Source organism: Nycticebus coucang, chromosome 5, assembly GCF_027406575.1.
Source record: "Nycticebus coucang isolate mNycCou1 chromosome 5, mNycCou1.pri, whole genome shotgun sequence".
In the NCBI taxonomy this organism is placed as follows: Eukaryota; Metazoa; Chordata; class Mammalia; order Primates; family Lorisidae; genus Nycticebus; species Nycticebus coucang.
In genome coordinates, this window is record NC_069784.1 from 19,482,807 (window position 1) to 19,506,346 (window position 23,540).

Consider the following 23,540-nt stretch of genomic DNA (forward strand, 5'->3'; position numbering starts at 1 on the left):
GACCTGGCTGAAGGTCATATCATTATCAAGTAGCCCAAAAGGGATTTGCCCTGAGGTCACCTGACTATAAGTCCCAGTCCCTCGACCCAGTGATCTAGATGATTCTTGGCTTTCCGCAACTGGTGAGGAAGAATCTTCATTCTCTTGGACAACGTTGGCCTCTCCAAGGTATTAAGTGTTCTATTAAGCTTTTCCCAAGATACTCAACTCCATTACATCTTTTTCTTGAAAAGCCCATTCAACAACCTGAATGAGATGCAGAAATTCACGTGCAGATGCATCTAGGTAAAGTCCAGTATTTTAAACAATGCATCTTCATCTAAAAATCAATATATGGAACCATAGGTGGAAAGTTGGAAACTAGCATGATTTTTAGAACATGGTCAAATTGAGTACTTTTCAGTGACTGCACAGGCTCACATTTTATTGCTGTTATAAAATAAAAATTAGTTGATTAAATGGAATTTAAAAGATCACTGAACATTAAAAAAAAGTACTTAATGAAATGACCCTTTAAAAACAACCTATTAGCTGTCAGATGCCTTTCAAAACTATGTAATGCATCCTAATTAGACAAGAACAAACAGACAAACAGCTGAGGCCTTTAGGGTCCCCAAGATCATAAAACTTTCTTCCTCTTTTCTGACACCAATAGTTTTAGGTCCCTTTTTAACCACTGGACAGTTGGCGCCTGAGGCTACAGCCTTGAAAGGAACCCCTCAGAAGCTTGGACTGAAGTTGTTCTGGCAGCAGGAGGCCCTAAAAGCATCTGATTATTTTAAAATGTGCTTTCATTGTGCTGCTTGCAGCTGTGAGTTAATTTTGTTTAAAAAAAAAATTTTTTTTTTCTTCTTTAAAATCCAGGTTTTTTTCCTTCTGCAGAGCAGCTGCAAGGAGAACAGCGTTTACTTCAAAAGCCCCCTGCTTCCCTGAGAGCACCACTTTGGGTGAATGCCTTTCTCACCAGCAGGGATCCAAGGAGCTCCAGAGGCACAGGCTTCCAAGGTTCTTCTCATTGGCTGATTTGTGCAGATGGACACATGGATGGACCAACTGTCCAACTGTAGTCTATTAACAGCTGGCGCTGTTCATTTTTTCATTATTTGTATGAAGTGATATTTATTTTTTTAATTATAACTTTTTGAATTTTTCTGTTATTGTTTCAGGTTAATCTGAGGGTTTGCATTTGTTAGGTAAAGTCCCTCTTATAATTGTGTCCCACCTCAAGACGTGTGCCACACACCCTGACATGGTGCCCATTAAGTGGGAGCACACTCATCTCCCTCCCTCCTTTCCTCTACCGGCTCCCTCGTTTGCCCACCCCCCCACCTTGAATTGATTTAAGTTTCTCTCTTATGCGGGCGTGTGTTAGATTGACTACTGGCTTCATATTAGTATTGAGTACTTTGGATTTTTGCTTCTCCATACTTGTGATGCTTTACTAAGAAGAATGTGTTTCAATGCCATCCAGATTAATACAAAGGATGAAAGCCTCTATCTTTTTTAAAGGCTGAATAGTATACCATGGTATATATATCATAGTTTGTTAATCTACTTCTGTGTTAGTGGGAAGTTAGGTTGTTTCCACATTTTGGCAATTGTAAATTGAGCTGCAATACCCAATCTAGTGCAAATGTCCTTATGATAATATGATTTTTTATCTCTGGGTAGATGCCCAGTGGGTTGTGGGATCAAATAGGAGGTCTAGTTTGAGTTCTTTGAGGATTCCCCATATTTCCTTCCAAAGAGGTTGTATTACTTTGCAGATCCACCAAAGGATAAAAGATTTAAATCTAAGACATGAAAATCTTAGAAGAAAATGTGGGGAAAACTCTTGATGATGTCAGACTGGAGAAAGATTTTATGAAGAAGACTATAGCAGCAATCAAAAGGACAAAAATAAATAAATGTGACTTAATTGAGCTGAAAAGCTTCTGCACAGCTAAGGGCACAACAAGTAAAGCAAAAAGAAAACCTTCAGAATGGGAAAAGATATTTGCATGTTACGAATCTGACAAAGGGCTGATAACTAGAATCTACAGAGAACTCAAATTAATCAATGAAAAAAAGAGCCAACAATCCCATCTATCACATGAATAGACCCTTCTCTAAGGAAGACAGATGAATGGTTAACAAACATGAAAAAAATGCTCATCGCCCCTAATCATCAGAGAAATGCAAATCCAAAGCCCCATGAGATGGCACCATTCTTTAGATTTTCTGGTCCAACCCTCAGCCCTTTTGCAGAAAAGAAACCTTAAGTGCAGAAAAGTTAAGTGATTGGCCTATGATTTCACATCTAATTAACAGCAGCCCCATAGGACGTATAATCTGCAAAGAGATAGTAAGGAGATGTGGGAAATAAAGGTGCCATCATTACACAAGATTCTGCCAATAAGCATTCTTCTTCCTTAAGGTGGGATTTCTCACCTCTGTCCACACAACATCTTAGAGGTGCTCAGCCACAGGCTCCATGGTTTCCCTCCAGTGCCATTTCTGAATCACCTTCTCAGCAGAATCACCTACTGTAATTCAATTACAGTTAATGATTCTTATCACCCCATCCTTGTCCCATCTCTGCTAAAGACATAACCCTGACCTCTGCCCACCTGGGAAGCCTCCTGCCTGTCCAGCCAGGTGCTGGCCTCCAGGCCCATCTTTTATAGCACAGAAAACAAAATGAGAAAAAGGACTAGTCTCTCTTCCCATACACCATTCACATCAGGCCTACCTGCCTCAGAAAGTGCTTCTTGGTGAAAGGCTCTTCCAGGACTCTCTCCACAGCTCCACGCTTTCCATTCTAACTTGATGTGTGTGTGCCTCCTTTACAGTTAGCTCTAGCTTTTGAGATCCAGCTTGATTATGGTCTTTCTTCCTTTGCCACACTGCGAAATCAGGCAAAGTGTAACAGAGAAAATGGCCTGGAAAAAAAAATGGCAAAAAAATGTTTTCTGTTTCTTTAAAACTCTTTTTGGAAACTGATTCCTCCATCCTTGCCTTTGGCGATGGTCTGCAGGGGCAGGGAAATGTCTTTTGTTCTTTGTGCTATGGAAGGTGGACCTGGGCATCACCTCCTGGGCACCTGGGCAGGAGGCCTCCCAGGTGGGATCCCAGGTGGGCAGAGGTCAGGGTTTTGTCTTTAGCAGAGATGGGACAGGGCTGGGGTGATAAGAATAATTCACTGTAACTGAATTACAATAGGCCTTCCCCTTTGAAGGCTCTGTGTTTTTGCCCATGTGCAGGATAAAGCAGATTTTGAGCATGCAGTCCACCATTTTTCCTCTTTTGCCAGAAAAGTGATAAATTTCCCTTTCCTTTTTCCAGAAAATCACTTCTTGTTTTTTCTGCTGTGGCCTTGAGAAACAAGTACTGAACTTTAGGTAACAAGAGGAGTTCTAGATTCTAGGTTTGGAGCTTCTTCCATCAGTGTAAGACAGTCAGTGTCTCTGCAAATCTCCCCAGGTTTCTATACTTTCAGAAAGAGCCACACAGGGATAAACAGTGACAACTGATCCCGTCTCTGTCACTGCCTCGGTAGCTACAGGGTAGCTCTGCCAGTCACTTGCCAGTCACTTTCATACAATATAGGCTGTGCTTCACCCAATTCAAGTCTCCTAATTAATGAAGCGACAAAATTTTGACATTTAGTTGGCTTCTCTGGCTCTTATGGGAATTTGAGAAAGAGGATTGAAAGGGGTTGAGTTGGAAGAAGGTGAAGAGTGAGGAAGGAGAAAGGAAGATGCACTAACTTAATGGAGTTTTACCCATTTTTATTTATTTATTTATTTACTTATTTATTTTCATCTTAAGTATTTTATTTGTTTATTTAGTTTAGTTTATTTAGTTTATTAGTTTATTAGTTTATTTGCAACTAAGCTTGAAAACTATGGAACGCTTCATGAATCTGCGTGTCATCCTTGAGCAAGGCCATGCTAATCTTCTCTGTATAGTTCCAATTTTAGTGTCTGTGCTGCCAAAGCAAGCACTATTTATTTATTTATTTATTTATTTTTTAGAGACAGAGTCTCACTATGTTGCCCTCCGTAGAGTGCTGTGGCGTCACAGCTCACAGCAACCTTCTAGGCTTAGGTGATTCTCTTGCCTCAGCCTCCCGAGTAACTGGGACAACAAGTGCCTGCCACAATGCGTGGCTATTTTTTGTTGCAGTTGCCACTGCGGTTTTAGCTGGCCGGGGCCAGGTTCTAACCCGCCACCATCGCTATATGGGGCCAGCACTCTACTCACTGAGACACAGGAGCTGCCTGCTTTATCCACTTTTAGCTAATTGCCATTTTTAAAAAAGGAGTAATCCTATTATGAAAGCACTATGTGTTCAGTGCAAAATACTGGAAAACATAAAAAATAAACTAAAAGCCACTTTATTTGTTTCATCTGTTTGATTTTCACACAGTGAAAACCTAAATGTCATCTGCCTTAAACCATTAGGTAACAGGTTAGCTCATCCCCAGATTAGGGCAGATTTGAATGTTGTTTTGTTCAGAGACTTTACAAGGTCACCAGATACAAGGTCACATTCCATTGCTCTGCTCTGTCTGTCTGTGCGTTTAACTGAAGGCATATTTTCCCACACTCACAAGCTGTCTTCTAACATCACCTAGAGCTTCATCCTTCCATCCATGTCCAGAGAGCAAGAACAGGCACCTCCCACCCAGTCTTGCAATTCACTCTGATTGGACCAACGGAAATAATATGCCTGCCTCTGAAGCAATCAGGCCAAAATATAGGGGAAATGAGGAAACTGGTCAAAAGGCACAAACTGTCAGTTCTGTGGAATGGATAAATTTTAGAGCTCAAAGCTATAGCATGGGGATTATATTTAATAATACTATAATCTATATTTGAAATTTGCTAAAAAAGTAGATCTTAAGTGTTCTTACCACACCACACAAAAAAGATAACTATGTGAAGAGATGGATATGCTAATCGGGTTGGCAGTGGTAATTAGTTCACTGTGTGTATGCAGATCAAAACATCGTGCTATACACATTAAGCATATATAATTTCAATTTAGAAAAAAAATTTTAAAGGCCAAGATACTACTGTACACTGAATGGCTTGAATCTGGGCTCAGTGATCAATGGTAACCTAAAGACCGTATCTAGAGGGACTGGACCTTGCTAATTGACCTGACCCAATGATGGTCCCTTGTGGAGCTCAAGTGGATGTCAGTCTCACGAAATCACATGGCTGTGGCACTTGGTGTAGGAGGGATGACAGAAAGGATGCTGAGCAGTCAATCACTGTGTCATCCGTATACCAGGAATCCCGTTGCCCAGGGAAAAACTATTGTTGTATGTTTGCTCTATAGCTGTGAACATGCACACATACTGTGAGTGGGGTGCATTACGAATCAGAATTATAGTATATTTTATTATATTTATATACTCTTTTATAGCCTCTATTTTTCACTGAAAAATATGAGGGCTTTCTCATTCTATCAAATATTCTAAAAATTATTTTAAAGGATGCATGGAATTTAAATAACACCTAAGATTAGGGTAATCATCAAGTTGTTTTACTTTCACCCTCACAAATTAATCTACAATAAATACATTTGTTCACATACAGGTTTATTTCCATGGGATTTAGTAGCGGGAGTGGAACTGATAAATGAAAGATATTGAGGGGCCTAAATGCAGCCTCACACGAATGCTTTCCCCTTTTCCTCCTAAGATAAAGACACGAAGGATGTTGTTAGCTCTAGCTTCAAAGTTCATGCCAAAACACTCTAACTTTCTGGGCAAATTATGGAATTTACCCACCGCCTACGGCCCCATATAAAAGTGGTCTCTAACTGTCCCCAGGCTCAGATGCCACCTTTGCATTGCCCAGGCAGGTCACCCTCCCCTTTGAATAAACTTGTCCTAAACATCTCTGCTCCAGTCTCATCTCTGGGCATCATCACTTACACCTTTCAAAAGAGAATGAACAAAACTTTCAGATACTTATTACAAAACCACCACTTAGACATTATGTGCCAATTTTTTACTCTGGCAATAGTATACATTAGCATATTTAAGTACCCACACCTGTTATATTTTTAAATCCTCAAAGTGTAAAAATTGTTAAGGGGTGGTAGTTCATCTGTGGAGAAAAGTAAAAAGACAGATCATTAATTTATTAAAAACTTGGAATTTAGAATATAGCAACTCTTGATTTTTTTCAACCCATGATGTCTGGGACTATCCTTAGAGGAAACACAAAATAAAATCTTACACAGGTGAGGAGGAAAACTAATGTTTCTTGAGTAACTACACAAATATAGTAGCATACTACTGTATTAATCCTGAATCTTTGATATGTAAATGACAGGCATGCAATTTGAGCTAGCTTAGGCAAAATGGTAAATTTATTGACTGATGTAACAAGAAAGAGCAAAGGGATAATTGAAAATGACTAGAACAAGATTTGCTGCTACCAGGACACTTCTCTGCTGTCCTTACCTCTGCCACTGTCCATGTCCTACTGCAAATCAGGGTTCTCTGAGATCCAGAACTTCACATGCCAGAAGTTTCTGAGGGGATATTTCCTCACCATCTCCACCACAAAAAGCTCTCTCTGGCCTCAATTTCAAAAATCCCAGGCTCTACTCTGATTGCCCAGGTTTAGTTCACATGCAGATCACTTGCTTCAGGGAGAGTGGTAGTGGCTTCTGCAAAGTAACCAGTTACCCCATCGTTGGCAGTCCCTGTAAATCACAGACTTGACCAAAGAAGGGAGAAGTGGCTCCTCCACTGCATTAGCAGAAGTGGGAAGGTACACGAAACAAACACAGGTGACCCACTTTACAAATACTATCTTTTTTTTTTTTTTTTTTTTTGCAAGAGGGACAAATACTATCTTTTAATGTCCTTAAATACCTCCTTAAAGTAGTTACTACCATACATGTTTGGGGCAGGAAGCTGAGACTAACAGAAATCAAATTATTTCCCTTGGATGAATATTTCCCTCCCCATGCACATACACACCTTCTACTGTGTGGCCATATGCTTTTCTGGCCTGCTAATACATGTGAGAGACAATGTTTCATGTGTGGCCAACATCAGCTTTGTCTCTGAGCTACAGCTGCCCAGAATTGTTGTGAATCACAGAGAAATGGTGGGGGGCGGGGCGGGAGGAGCGGTTGGCACTCATCAAAGGAAACAGGAAATAGCCAACCTGTCCTCAGCCTTCTTCTGGTCAAAATCACTCTAGGAAAATATGTTGAATTTCCATTTCTTTAATCTTCAATCTCTTTCTTTTCTGTACTCCAGAACAGTAGGCTAGCCTGTACACAAAAACATCTCATAGCATTCAGAGGAGCCTGTAGATTCAGTTTACGCTGCCCATCTTATTTTGTGGCCTAGGGAAATAAGGACCAGAGAAATGAGGTGACTTGCCTGGGGCTAAGAACCCAGCTAATGTCATAGAAGAATCCAAACTCAAGGCTCCCACCTCCTAGGCTAGAAGTCATCTCACTCACATGAAAATGTTGCTGTCATTCCAAAGGAGTGTGCTCCTAGGGTGAAAATTAGCACCAGAAAGGAGCTCCAGAGAGGAAGGCTGAGGGATGGTGAGTATCTGTGCAGTCTCAATTGAAAAGCACCCTGCCATCTCCTTGGAAAAAGATGAACATGCATCCAATAACAAGAGTGGAAAGGAGCGACAGAGGGCAGAGTTAAATCAGGCCTACAGTGAAGTCAACAAACACATATGCTTCTTAGGTGCCCAGATGCCCATTTGGAGCAAGATACTAGGGATAGGCCAATAAACACCACGGACCTCACAGAGGTGCGAGTCTGATGGAGAAGGTAGACATGAAGGTAGACCTGGCTATTTTTATACTTCAGGTGCAAGATATCTCGGGAAAGTAGAGCCCATCTATGGTTTCCTATGAGAACAAGAAAACTCGAGCAGAGACTTGAAGGAAGCGTGGGTATCTGCAGGGGCACAGAGTGGAATGGTAGCCCAAACAAGGAGAGCTTTGCTTGTTTAACAGCCCAGAGCTGAAAGAAAGCCCTGGTTTCTGAAGGCAGATCCCTACAGTCAGCACATGAAGCATGAGGGAGAGGGTGGAATTGTTTAGAGAGCAGACAGAGAGTGGAATATTCAGAGTTCTGTGTGATATGTTAAGAATTTTGATCTTTATCCCAAGGGCAATACAAAGGGTTTTAAGCAGAGAGGGGTAGGATCATATCTGCACTTTTTTTTTAAAAAAAATCATACCAACAGCAGCAGCAAGAAACTGAGAAGGAATCAAACCTGAGGGTAGTAGAAACCCTCTTAGGAGGCGCTCCCATAAGTCGAGCAAGCCATGGTGGTGGCCTAGATGTGAAAGTTGACAGTATGGAAGAGATGATGGCGCAAGATTTGTTTCCCTGTTTCCTGACCAAGAACAGCAAAATCAAACCTGAGGTCTGCCTTTGAGCAGGGTCTCTGAGAAGTAAGATAGAAAGGAACCCAATCCCCTCCTGTTTTCTGGGAAAGGATTAGAAAAATAAGTCTGCAAAAGAAAAATAAAATTAGTCGTAGTAATTCTGATTCAGAGACATTATTTCCTGGCCAGATGCTGCTGTGGAAATTTCAGAAACACTCGCTAAAATCATAAATGAAAATCACATATTCGTAACATTTAATGAGAATACAGGCTGAATTTACAGCCGCTGAATGTGCAATATGGATGAAGATGTTGATTTACCCATGGAAAATGGAAATATATATGATAGAGGAAAACAATACCCAGAAATGTGATAAACATTTGCATGAAAATGAATCACTGGAAAAACTCAAAACTTCTTCAATACTTTACGCACCAAATTATCTTAGAGCAGTCAAAAAGAAATAATAATAAATAATAATAGTGCATTTTCCTGCTGTTAAATTAAAAAAAAAATTTTTTTTTGTTGACTTCGGTGGAAATTCTGCATCTAGAATATGGCCCAGGAAATTTATAGTCTGTAACTTAGAGACCAAAGACCTTGAGCATCAAGAAAATCTCTTACCCTTATTTATATACACTGTTCTTTATCACAAAGGAAGAGCTGGTACCCATTCCAAGTAACCAATCATTATGCAAGGAATATTCTGACTCACCCAGCATCCTTAATCAGTAAATGCTATGCCAATGGAAGGAGAGTAGGAAGAAGTCACAGCATCCATTAATAAAAAATGACTAGGGCTTTCTATCAACAGAAGCATCATTAGGAAATGTATGGTAGGAAAATAGTAGGCTGTAGATTTGTGGTGGCAGGGATGGCAGTAGAATACTAACATTTATACCCTCTTAACCACTTTGTTTTAAAATGATGCTGGATTTCAGGTAACTACACAGATGCTTAATACAGTATTAAGTATAAAATACAGTATTATGCATTTTCAATTTCTTGCTAAATTCCTGGCTATGATCTCAAAGGATGAGACTGCCGGACTTGTCTCTCTGGTCCTTCCTACAAACACAGATATTTCCAACAGACAATTAACTGTCATTTTCTGAGAATACCCCTTATGAAGGAATTGGTCAATTCTTGGCAAAAAAATAAGTCAGATTTGAAGGGAAAGAACTTCAGATAAATTTAGTAGTTTTCTTGAACAATCTCCTGGCTATGCTGCACTTCCACTCCCAAACATGAACCCTTCAGTAAATAAAGAAAATATGATTCACACTTTCAATAAACTGTGCATTTGTATTTCAACTGAGGATGCTCCTTCCGTCACACAGTATACTTATAATTCCAAAGTAACTATTGCATTTTGAAAGGAAGCAAGGCAGTCATGTTCCATTAACAGAAAGCCTTCTCGAGCGTGTCTCCTGGTAGGTTAAAGGGATCTGAATCATTTGCTGAGGGTAAATAGAAGAGTAAGTTCATATAAAACACCTACAAATCTTAATAAGGTGATGAACTAAAACCACAAAAGTCTTCACTACTTTTCTTTTTTTTTTTTTTTTTATTAAATCATAACTGTATACATTGATATGATCATGGGGCATCATACACTCGCTTCATAAACCATTTGACACATTTTTATCACAGTGGTTAACATAGCCTTTCTGGCGTTATCTCAGTTACTGTGCCAAAACATTTACATTCTACATTTACCAAGTTTCGCAAATACCCCTGTAAGATGCACCACAGGTGTGATCCCAGAGGCCTAGGCGTTATCCTGCCAGTCTTCACTACTTTTCAAGTATCATAAATGCATGTCACCAGTGGATTAACTAATAGTATTCTACTTTAATGGCAATTCTGCTCTATCATTAACCCAAGCATGGTTCATAAAGTTACTTGAAAACCCCATAAATGAGCTTACTATGAGTACAAGGTTGATTTCCAGAACTATCAGCTCAATAAAAACAACAGCATCAAATTCCTTATGTAGGATTGATTTTGTGGGTCTTTAATAATCATTTCTGTGATTAAAATTATTTTAAAATGAATTCAAGTTCCCATTGTGTCAGTTTTCCATTTCTTACTTTTAAAAGATCATGGTTCTGATCCTGGTTCTGCACAGAAGGATCTGACTTCTAATGATAGTCTACAATTAATCTATATTCTACCTTTGGATGGAACCTGGATAGATGGTGGTTTCAAATTACTCTCCAGTCTGTACAGGAAATTATAACCAGTTTCAATAAAAAGTAGTTATATTATACCACCCATCCCACCCCCCAAAAAAAGTCCTACTTCATCAAATCTTCTATTGAAATTCCAGGATTTATGTCACTATTATAGAAAAACTCATTTTGGTTATAGCACCAACACAGCCAAATAAATGACCTCGAGATGCTAGAACAAAGTGTTTGCCCAAGATAAATAGGTGTTCAAGTAGGCCTCCCCAGTATACTGATTTTGCTATGAACCAACCAAGTTTAATGTACACCAAATGAGACTTGGAAGCACATTCTAATTTACTTCATTCTGTATCACGTATACAGAAGATTTTTTTTTTTTATTTTCCTTCTTCCTCCCTTAACCCCTACAGAATATTCTCAACAAAATGGCCAACGCTTTTAAAACATATATCAGATCACATTACTTCTCTGCTCAAAACCATACAATGCCTCCAATTCTATGAGGAGGACAAGCTGGAGCCTTGACAGTGCTCAATAGACCTGACACCGTCTGGCCCCCCTGAACTGTCTCTCATCCCTTGACACCGTCTGGCCCCCCTGAACTGGCTCTCACCCCCTGACACCGTCTGGCCCCCCTGAACTGGCTCTCACCCCCTGACACCGTCTGGCCCCCCTGAACTGGGTCTCACCCCCTGATACTGTCTGGCCCCCCTGAACTGGCTCTCACCCTCACCCTCACACATTTGACTCCAGCCGCACTGGACACACTTTTTCTCAAACACACCCAACATATTCGTGCCTCAGTATCTACACGAGCTGACCCCTCTGACTAGAACACTCTTCTTTCAAATATCTTTTCAACTGATTCACCATTTCCTTCGAATCTTTGCTCAACAGGCCAGGAACGTAAATTAAACTTCACTGCCCTCCCCACACTCACAATAGCCTCTATCCCATTCTCTCTTTCTCCATAGTAGCACTTGTCACTGTCTAACATTACACATAGCTTACATATGTATTATGTTTATTGTCTTTCTTCCTCACTAGAATTTAAACTCCACAAAGACAAGATTTTAGTTTATTTTGTTCACTCCTGTGCCTGGAACAATACATGACATGCAATAGATGATCTCTCATATCAGTTAGATGGATGAAGGAAGTCCAAGGTTGCTGAATGTGGCAGACATCTAGCACACTAAAAATTCACAGACATTTAACTTAACCCCGTGATTTATATTCTGTGGGTCTCCATTTGTTCGTCTGTAAAATGGAATAATTATAGTATCTAACACTTAGGACTGCTGTAAGATTACAGGAGAAAACAAATGGAAATCATTCAAGGTTCAGCCTTGAATACTGATTTATTATTTTGATTAGTCTAAGAATAATAAAAACAAGGATAATAAAAGCAACATCTAACATTTGTATAGAATGCTACTCTTTATAAATGATAACAATTATTTTCATTAGATCCCCCTGGAGTCAACATTCCAGAAAAACAGACTCAGTTTATACAGTGTCTATACCTTGACAATGTCAGGGGATGTGTCCAAACAAAACTACTAAGGATGGAGGCAGGACTCAAGCCAGAGCTCTTTCCTTTCAAGGGCTATCCTCTGTCTTGAATATGAAAGAAAATATTCCTTCCAGCTCAAGTCTCTAACAGAATAAAAGATCTTTGAAACGGTGTTCATGGTGTTTTGTGGTCTGGTTCTTTCTTTACTGAGTCTGAATGTCTGCGTAGAATGTAGCTGAGAAAAGGTAACTGCACCCAGTACTCCTTACAAATGCCCTGGGAGACACCTTCGCACCACAGATCATTGATTCAATCCTATATGCACAGTCTAGACTACTGTTATTATCTAGATATTTCCCAACGTGCTTCTAAACAACTTGAGACAAAGATTGGGTTTATTTTTTGGGGGGGGAGGGTGGCTTTCCAACTCCTTATTTAGTTTCATTTACATAGTTAATGTTTAATAAATTCTTAATGAAGAAGTGAATGAGAAAAAAAATGGGTGTTTTCTGATGCTGCCTACGGTGTCTTGCAACAGAAAATTTTCTTTTTTCTTTTCTATTGAAGTAATTAGAATACAAGCAGATGTCTGCAGCAGCATGCCTCCAGTCCTCCCCATCCTCCATGGTTGTGTTAATGGGAAAATGGTACAGGACTTCTCAGAGCCTTTAATACACTAATGAACATTGCAAATAATCAAAATCTAAATAGTCTCTGCAGCATTTTGAAAATTTATTGATTCACACACTCTCCACCACTACCCCCCAAAAATTTTTTGTATGGACTTATTTTCAAGTCATGTTTTCCAGAGAACATTTTTCATGCTCAATATACTCAAAAGCAGAACCTATAAAATATTTAAAAACAAGGAACATGAAGATGTCAGGGAAAGTTCACTTTTTTTTAAAGCTAGATGCCTTTCCAGAGCAATTTTACCTAGATTTATTATTTACTTTCTATTAAGCCTAATACAAGATTTGCATAAATCTACAGATCCTTAAGCAAGAATTACTTTGATGAATGTGATGAAAGACAGATATTTATTTCACTGCATTTTTTTTTTTTGGGGGGGGGGAGTTCCTTTGTTTAAAGAAGGCACTGGATTGTTGGCACCTTAGGCAATTCACGAACTTTAAGTAGGAGGCAAAAGCTCTTTATAAATGAAGTAGTTAAACTGATGGTGGGAAGGAACACAAGGGAAGCTCTTGTCCCCTCATCTTAACACAGGGTCTACAACGTTCCCTTTTGGTTCATGTAAATAAAATCATACTATCAAAAGGCAAATGTGATCCAAAGACCTCTATCAGTCAATAACACCTTACTTAATTTCATTTGCCTAATAAGATTAAATAAACCTAACAAGGTACTTAGGGAACAGGCCACAGAATATGCAAGGTTAGACAATTAAGTTTGCAAACTCATCTTAGAAAAAGATGAGTTTATCCTACAATACAGTCACCTTCGAAGTACTCTCCTTGAGAAGCTATGTACTGATGACAGTGCCTAGTCCACCCTAAAAGCAATTTTGGAACTGTTTTTCTGGATCAGCTATCAGAACTGTTGTCATATTACCCTTGAAGTCTTGAATGTCATAAAAATGTCTTTCTTTCAATATTTTCTTTATCTTCAGATAAATAAAAAAGTCATTGGGAGCCAGGTCAGGTGAGTAGGTGGGTTGTTCCAATACAATTAATTTGTTTACAGGCTAAAAACTCCCTCATAGATAGTTCCGTATGAGCTGGTACATTGTCGTGATGCAAGAGCCATGAGTTGTTGATGAAAAGTTCAGGTAATTTTTGTCTAACTTTTTCATGCAGCCTTCCCAGCACTTCCAAATAGTAAACTTGTTTAACTGTTCATCCAGTTGATATAAACTCATTATGAATAATACCTCTGATATCAAAAAAAGTTAGCAACATTGTTTTGACTCTTGATTTAGACTGAAGAAACCTTTTTGGTCATGTAGAATTGGCTGACTTCCACTGTATATTTTTTGACACTTTGTTTCAGAGTCATATTGGTATACCCATGTTTCATTACCAGTAACAACATGGCACAAAACATCATCTTGTCTCTCCAAAAGGTCTTAGCAAACCTGTCCTTTGCTTTTGTTTATCAGTGAGCTTCTTCAGGACCATGTTTGCACACACTATTCTTATGCCAAGATTTTCAATTAAGAGTTTCCTAACTGTTCCTCTATCCATGTTTACTTGCTCTCTATACCTCTCACAGCCATCCAGTGATTCTGATGCACATGTTGATGGATTTTTGCAATGTTTTCATCAGTTCTGCTCATCACTGGCTGCCCTGACCTCTCTTCATTAGTGACGCTTCCTCTCCCCTCAGGAAAATATGTAATCCATTTGTACACTGCCCTTTTCTTCATAGTATTATCCCCATAAACTTGGACTAATATGTCCCCAATTCCATTCCCATTCTTGCCAAGTTTAATAATAAATTTAATGTTTGGTCATTGCTCTACTTTAAGCTCTGACATTCTCATGATAACACACAAAAACACACAACAAGAATAATGAATAACAGCCCAAGTGCCCATCAACCCATTAATAGATTAATAAATTGTGGTATATGTATACCATGGAATACCATGCAGCAGTAAAAAAATGGAGACTTTACCTCTTTTATGTTTACATGGATAGAACTAGAAAATATTTTTCTTAGTAAAGTATCTCAGGAATGGGGAAAAAAAGTATCCAATGTACTCAGTACTACTGTGAAACCAATTTATAATAACTCTATAATAACTTGCATATGAAAAATGAAACACAATTTTAGCCTAAGATGGAGGAGGGAAGGGGAGGGAGAGGGATGAGGAGGGGTTGGGAGTTATAGTAGGGGGACCACAACTATGGAGCACATTGCAAGTACAAGTTGGATCTATCATGTGTAGAGCACAAATGTCCTAATGCTATAATTGGGTAAATGAGGTGAAAGCTATATTGATTAGTATGATGTAAACATTCCAATTTGTACAAATAATCAACACACTGAAATTGGCATAAATGTATTTATGATCTATGTGCAAAAGACTTAATAATAAGAAAAAAAGAATGAATAACATTCAGCAAGACACCACCACACATCAACAAGAACATATCTGTGAGACTCTTGATACACTAAGGTTATAAACCCTTACCAAGATGTTCGTACCGTGCTGCCAAGATAAGCACATGGTGATGATTTCATGTAGTTAAATGTCAGACCTCATATATACTTCAGTGAAGCCAAGAAGAGCAGGATGGCTGAGGGTGAGGAATGCCGAGGAGGACAACTGTAATTGGGCCTCCTGAAGGAGGTCAGGGAGAGTCATAGCAGGAAGGGGGGTACAGTAAAATGGGAAGGAAAGAACACTGACCTCTACTTTGCCCACTTTGAGTAATGGCTGAATAGGACACAGGCTTTAGCAAATATGAGAAGTTACTGAGAGCCTAAGGTTCCCCAGAGCATGGCATAAGCTTTTTATCTCATTCATCCAAGAGTATCTCTTCTTTCTCTACTCTGCCCCACACTTCCCTTCTTTGCTTCAGAATCTGAATGATCAGGGAATAAAAATTCCCCTTATTTTCTCTGTTGCTAAGACAGATTTTCATATGTATGTTTGTTACCAGCCACTGTTAATCCAAATGGCCATGTAGCACTGGTAGTCAGGCCCTCACAAGGCCAGAGGAGCCCACGTGCTGACATCTGGAGACTGTTTACTCACTTCCCAGGCCTACTGTCATACATCAGCTGGGGAACTGGACACCAAGATACCTGTCAAGGATCCAGGGCACTCTGTGCACCCAGTGAAGAGTTGACTAATTGTAAATTCAGTCTAAAATAAAAATGCTTTGAAGATATAACCACTTTAAGATAGGAAGATATTGTGTAACCTTATAACCTAAGAGGAGAAATCTGTTTAACGGTATACTATGATGAATAATAACACTGCTGATGTTTACTTTTGCTGTGAGAATAAAAAGTAACAAAGGGGAACAGAAGGGCAGAACAGTTCTTTGAGGTGATATCCATGCTGTTCTCCAGAATTGCTGGCTTTTCTGTAAATGAAAGTGAAACTATTGATCTTTCATCCCTTTCTCCATTGATTGGCTTGGGTGACAGGTGACAGACTCCTTGGTCTGGCAACATATTAATACATACCCCAATCACTTGCATTGCACCAAGTGTTAAGCTTTATTTTTTCAAACAAGAACACACAAAGTCTTGGAAAAATGCAGAAATGGCCTCCTCACTCTCTGAACATACATGGTTTAGGAATCAATAAAGCCATTACTTGACTTACATGCAGCCTCCTTATAGAAACTCTTCTCTAAAGCTTATATCTGAAATTCCACACCCAGAGTCCAGTTCCTCTCTGTTCTCCATGGGCCCACTCTGCTCCTTCACCAGGGCTCTAGAGAAGGTCTGTGGAAGCCTCATGTCTGGACAATCCCCACCAAGCACAGCTGTCTGGGGCAAAGGCATTCTCTCAGTGCATCTCTTTGGAAGGATTCTGAGGGGAGGGTTTCACATCCATTGGTGCTGAGCCCTGAATGAATCTCTATGCTGCTGGAGGAAGATTCGCTGCCTCCAGATGAGCCTAGTTCTCCACAGACCAGCAGGGTAAAGCCTCAACGCCCTCAGCCTCGCCCACAGCTCCCTTCTCAAAGCTGCTGAAATCTGCTCTTCCTTTGTCTTCTTAAGATGTAGTTTCCCCTGGATCCTTTCCAGGATAAAACCCACTCATTTCCTTGACTCGCCAATGTCCTCTTGAAAACTAAGTAATGAAAGCAGATGCTCTCACTCAGACACATATTTTCTCACTCAAACGTTTATCACAGCTTCCCACCCAAAGCTGAAGCATGATCTATTGGGAGATTCACAATTTCTAAAGACCACTGAAAGATTGGTCAGGCTGTTCTTGTGGGTTTCATAACTATAACTTTCAATGATCCAAAATTGTGTTTTATAATCTCTCTGTTTTGACTCCTTTGGGATATCTGCAGAAAAACATACCCTTTTCTATCAGAGCATCTAGACTCTCTTTGATATTCTACCATTAAAATATCAAAAAAAAAAAATTCTTTTTCTTAGAGAGAAAAAACACCTACTATCTGAAGATTACTTTCTTGAGCCAGTCACAAATAAACATGTTTTCAACTGAATTTCCAAATGACACCCATAAAGGCAAAATCTGAACTATTATCCTTGCATATTCCTGCTCTTTCTTCCACCCCAAGGATGTAGGGTGGAGAGGGAGGAGGAGATCACATAATTGGCAAGTAGTTTCTAATTGTTTCCACAATCCAATAGGCCCCATACCTTGAAAGTGACCCCACTAACAATTGCATCATCTGCCAGAAACCAATGTGTTTCAAGGTTTAAAACTCCAAAAAGCAGATTCTGACCATAACCTGTGTGTCTCATTGAATGGCTGGTTCCCAAAAATAAATAAATAAAATTAATTAATTTAAAAGACTTGCATCCAGTATTTCATGTGACTGCTGTTTATCCTCCTATGGCATGTACCAACTTTTTTTAGAAATTGCGGGAAGTGTCAAGACCCTTACTTGTTACAATTTAATTTTGTGCTGCTGAGGCAATTACAGTTCAATGAATGATGATTCAAACACATCCAAGTTTTCATTACTCTTTGCTTAATTTGTCAGTTAATGCCTTTGAGTTCTACTGCTTCCCCAGCAGTCTTAACTTGCCATTAAAAACCTGTCAAGGAAACACAACCTTCTGATTCCAGCCGGGTTTAAAGAGTATATATCCTTTCATTGTTAAGAAAGTCAGAACTCACTCTTCAACCAAAATATTCATACTCTAGGAATACACAGTTAGGGAAGGTTGTAATAATTCTAGATTAGTGCTTTTTAATGCAACAGCACTATAATAAATACCAGAAATAAGAGTTCATGCTTAAGATACTATATATCACAAGAGTGTTACTTTCTATCAGGGTTTCTTAGTGGTTTACGGTTACCTGATAAATGCTGGACTTTTACATTCCTCTCCATGTTCCAAGCATCTATTACATTTACACATTTTATACTTCTCTAATATTTTTGCAATACATTTTCCTGAATCGGCTGATGACATTTAATAGAATGTTTAAGACACAATATAAAACCTTAAATGCTTTTGCTTATTCCAGGGGAAAAATGTGCACATAGATTGGATTTCAAATTAAAACCTACGATGATGTACTCAACATTTTTGCTTCTGCTGTACATATTAAAATATAACTAAATGCGTCTTATGCAATAGTGCAGCATCAGTACAAATAACAAGTTCTTGTACTTACAAGCAAGCTGGATGATTAAGGAGCTATTAATGAAGGGAAACAAAACCACAGTGCTGGGATGTAATAGTCCATGAAATTCTTATTGGTAGAAAGGGAATCTGCAGTAAATAAATATTAACCTAAAGGCTATAGAAAACATAAAGCAAATAGGGAAAAAAAAATGTGTTCTTTAAGCTAAAATATAGGTTAAAAGTTGCTGACAATGTAAGGAAAGTCTATTTGCATACCACACGGCTCCATCTGCTGTGGAGAACATAAGCTGCAAGAATGATTTAATATTTAATAGAAGTAGTAGCCATTGTTAATTATAATTTGCACATTTACAAATCAGCACTGATAGCAATACAAATTATGAAATATAAGAGTGTTCTACTGGATACTAGGGAAATAAGATGACAGACAAAGTTAATGGAGTATCCCTAACCACAGCTCTGTCAGAACACATCAGAGAACTAATCCAGTTACAAAGAGCCTGCAATGGAAAATCTATTTAAAATATTAAAATGCTGTTTGGTAAAAGCTTTCTCATAGTACATTTTACTTAAACAGTTGCTTATTGCTCATGGATCATTAGCTGTACACCCAGATGCATTCTGCAAACTGCCATTTAAAAGAATAGTAAACATTAAATAAGAAAGATTTCTGTAGCATTTTTTTCTTAATTCCCTCGGAATCTGGGAAAAAAATCATGTGTGATGACACAATAAGTGGAAAGCTGTGGAATTAACCATTATACTTTGCCTACATTGAGCCATAAAATTCAACACAACTTTTCCCACTAGACCTGATCTTATTCCCATTTATACTTAGATGCTAATAGTGATGATACAAATTGACTCTTATTTAGTAAGAAGACAGAAATCACCATTGATTTTTTCATTAATCTTCTCTTTCACCTCATTTCTCTCATCATCATATAATATGGATTAGTGGTAGAAGCATTTTATGCGCAATGTTTTAATAGTAACTTTTGTTCTATAAATCAGGAGCGCTGCTAATTTTAGCCTCTGAAATCCCTAATTTACAAAACTGATCCTTTATCCGAAGTCCCTTAATTTACTGTGATTAGGAAACCCTTGCTCCTTTACTGCTATTTTTAATGTATGCTAAAGCTGTTGCTGCATCTTAAGAAAAAAAAAAAAAAGTAGAACAAAGGATAGTCCAAGCATATGGTTTACAAAACATGAGCCTAAGCAGACGAAACTGTTATACATCCCATTGAAATGTGAAATTGGAGGTTGGCAAAGTACATGAGGAAATATTAGGGAAATGCTGTGGGTCAATATACTTTTGGTGGACCACCTCAAGGTATTTGTTGGAGATAGCCAGAGGTCAAAAACTGGCCACCTTTGGGTCGAGTACTCCCAGGATATGTTTTCTTTCTTGGCTTTCTTTTTAAAATTTGAATCTGAATCTTTTAGACAGTGTACCCACCAGTTTTCATTGTCTTATCTTTAGCAACTTTATACCTTCACATCACCTGCCCGATCCCTGTATTAACCCTGGCTCAAAGAATTATTTTACCTATCTATGTTTTATTCCAAAATATTAAGGGGATACAAATGTTTATGGTTGCATGGATTGCTTTGGTAATACTTGTCACTGCTGACAAGTGACTGAAGTGTGCCCATCACCCACACAGTGTTCATTGTACCTGTTAGGGAAGGTTTTGCCCATGCCCTCCTTCTCCTTCCTCCCTGTTTGATTTCCAATGACCTTTACTGCCCTCTGTACACATGCATACTGATAAGTTAATTCCAATTTCATGGTGTTAGTTTTTCTATTCTTTAGATAATTCACTTAGGACAATGGTCTCCAATGCCATCAAAATTATGGCAAACAGAATAAATTCATCCCCTTTATGGCTGAGCAGTACTCCATGGTGTATATATATATATATGCGTGTGTGTGTGTGTGTGTTCACCACATTTTGTTAATCCACTCATGAATTGTTGGGCATGTGGGTTGATTCCATATCCTTGCACTTGTAAATTGTGCTGCAATAAACATTCAAGTCAGGTGTCTTTTTGATGAAAGACTTCTTTTCCTTTGGATGGATAACCTACAGTGGGATTGCTGCATCAAATGGTATGTCTTTGAGAAATCTCCATACTGTTTTCCATAGAGATTGTACTAATTTGCAGTCCCACCAATGGTGTATAAGTGTTCCTTTCCCTCCGCATCCACACCAGCATCTATTGTTTTTGGACTTTTAAATAAAAGCCATTCTAACTGGGGTAAGGTGATATTTCATTGTGGTTTTAATTTGCATTTCCCTAATGATTAATGATGCTGATAATTTTTATAAGTGTATTGACCATTTATCTATCTTCTTTTGAAAAGGTTCTGTTCATGTCTTTTTCCTACTTTTTAGTTCTTTCCTTGATTATTTGCTCCTGTTCTTCGTAGAATCTGATTTTTAGCCTTTTATCAGATGAATATCTAGCAAATATTTTCTTTCATTCTGTAGGTTGTCAGTTTGCTCTGCTGATTATTTCCTTAGCTGTTGTGCAGAAGTTTTTTAATGTAAGTCCCACTGATTTGTTTTCATTGTTGCTATGATTGCCACTGGGATCTTAGTCATAAATTTTTTTGCCTAGGCCAATATCTGAAATAGTTTTTCCTACCTTTTCATCTAGAATTATTATGGTTTCATGCTGACATTTAAGTCTCTTATCCATCTGAAATTAACTTTTGTAAGTGGTGAGAGATATGGATCCTGTTTCATTCTTTTGCATGTGGGTGTCCAATTTCCCAGCACCATGTATTAAACAGGGCTTTATTCCCCCAGTGTATAATGTTGTTTGCTTTGTCAAAAATCAGTTGGCTGTATGTGGACTGTTTTGCATCTGAGCTTTCTGTTCTGTTCCATTGGTCTATGTCTCTGTTTTGTGCCAATACCATGCTGTTTTGGTTACTATAGCCCTATAGTATAGTTTGAAGTCTGGTAATGTGATGCTTCCAGATTTATTCTTTTTGTTTAATATTTCTTTGACTATTTAGGCTCTTTTCAGTTTCCAAATTAAGCACAAAATAATTTTTTCTAGAACTACGAAATATGATGTTGGTATTTTGGTAGGGATTGCATTGAATCTATAAATCACTTAAGGTAATGTGGACGTTTTAATAATATTAATTCTACTGATCCATGAACATATGTTTTTCCATTTGTTTGTGTCACCTGTGATTTCTTTCCTCAATGTTTTATAATTCGTTTTGTAGAGATCTTTCACCTTCTTGGTTAAATATGTTCGTGGGTAGTCTATTGTCTTTATAGCTATGGTGAATGCTACTGAGTCTTTAATTTAACTTTCAGATTGACTGCTTAGAAATGATACTGATTTGTGTACATTGATTTTGGAACCTGAGACTTTGCTGAATTTGTTTATCAATTCAAGAAGCCTCTTGGTGAGGTTTTTGGGGTTTTCTAAATATAAGATCACATCATTAGCAAAAAGTCATAGTTTGACCTCCATTTTCCTTATTTGCACATCTATTCTTTCTTTTGACTTATTGTTCTGGGTAGGATTTCCTGCACTATGTTAATTAGAAGTGGTGACAGTGGGTACCCTGTCTTGTTCCAGTTCTTAAGGGGATGCTTTCAACTTTTCCCCCATTTAATACAGTATTGGCTTTGGGTTTATCATGTACAGCTTTCATAATTTTGAGACATATGCCTTTATGCCTATTTTATTGAAGATCTTTTTTATCATGAAAGGGTATTGGATTTGATAATGTGCCATTTTATCTGTTCTGGATGTGTTAGAGGTATTTTCATTCACCTAACATATCCAGTACATATATTCATAGCCATAGCCCAGTAACAGATCCATGATATATAAATTTCATTAATTTGTATTAGTAAAATGTGTTAAAAAAAATCTGTGTACTAGTCATGGAAGCCTATCAGGAAAGTATCTGTCTTCATCAAGAACTTAGGGGTAAAAAAGGACACAATTACAATAGTTTCTTTTGAAAATTAGCACATAGACCTGCTACCATTCAGGTCACAAATTCAAATATTTATTATCCATGCAGATAGAAGAAGCTGAAGTTGAGATTATATTAGAGTGCTGCAAACTTGTGTCCAATAGTATATACATGAGGAATAAGTACAAGTTCTTTCTGGAGGAAAATATCCCCAAGTTAGGCCCCCAAGATTCTCACAGAAGTTCAAAAAAGTATGTGGTCACAAAAAAAAAATAAAATCACAATGTATGAGAGTGAGCAGAAACAATCAGAGGTTTAAATTCCTGAGCCTTTAGAGTTCTAAATATATTAGTTATAGAATATAAAATAATTATGAATAAACTGTTTTTAAAAGTGAGAGAAAAAATATCAAGATATGTCACCAAGGAATAATAGACTATCAAATGTGACCAGTCAGTTTGAAAAATAAAGTGTTTTTAAATAACATGCACACATATATAAGACTGAATTTTCAAAATTAATGGAAGAGAATGCTGCTTCTGATAATGGTAGGTGAGATACTTCAGATCTCCCATTAAAACAACTTATATATGGAGGCAAAATGTTTTAAATAACATGTTTGAATCTGTTGGAAATATTGCAAAATAATAAAGAATTGTAAAGTCAAAATTCAGAAAAAGATAAACACCCAGAGAAATCAACCTACATTTGAGTCTACTTTCCCACAAGGGTCTCTGCTGTTTTTGGAACAAAGAGCTGAGAGACAGAGAAGCAGAACAGAGCTTTTAGCAGACTCATGAGTCTGGATGGAAAGAGTCGAGTTTAGAGCCTGCCAAGGAAGGAAGACTGTCAAATCTCCCATCCTTTGGAATAAGGATAAAACATAAATAAATAGTCTCAAACTAAAACTTTGCGTGGATTAAAACAAAGCTTACTAATGCCCTTAACCATGGGTCACAATTAAAATAAATTTTCCTATGGTGGAAGATAACATCACTCTATGTCTCAAATTATCTTTCCTTTTTTTCATAGATATTGATTAGGAGTTAGCAAAAAATAATCAGCATGTGAGCAAGCAAGATAATGCAAACAAAACATAAGAGAAATAACAGAACATAAAAACAGATCCACAGGGAATGCAGACAATAAAGTTATCAACCAAGGACTTAAAAATAATTATGATTAATATGTTTGAAGAAATAAAAAACAAGCTT

The 23,540-nt window shown here is 38.0% G+C and overlaps 1 non-coding gene across 1 annotated transcript; it reads right to left on the reverse strand.

Annotated features, from left to right (window-relative positions):
- Positions 1–3,880: 3,880 nt before the first annotated feature.
- On the reverse strand, positions 3,881–3,986 carry LOC128586930 (U6 spliceosomal RNA). Its single transcript, XR_008380387.1, has one exon. It is a non-coding gene; the product is annotated as a U6 spliceosomal RNA (small nuclear RNA).
- Positions 3,987–23,540: the final 19,554 nt, after the last annotated feature.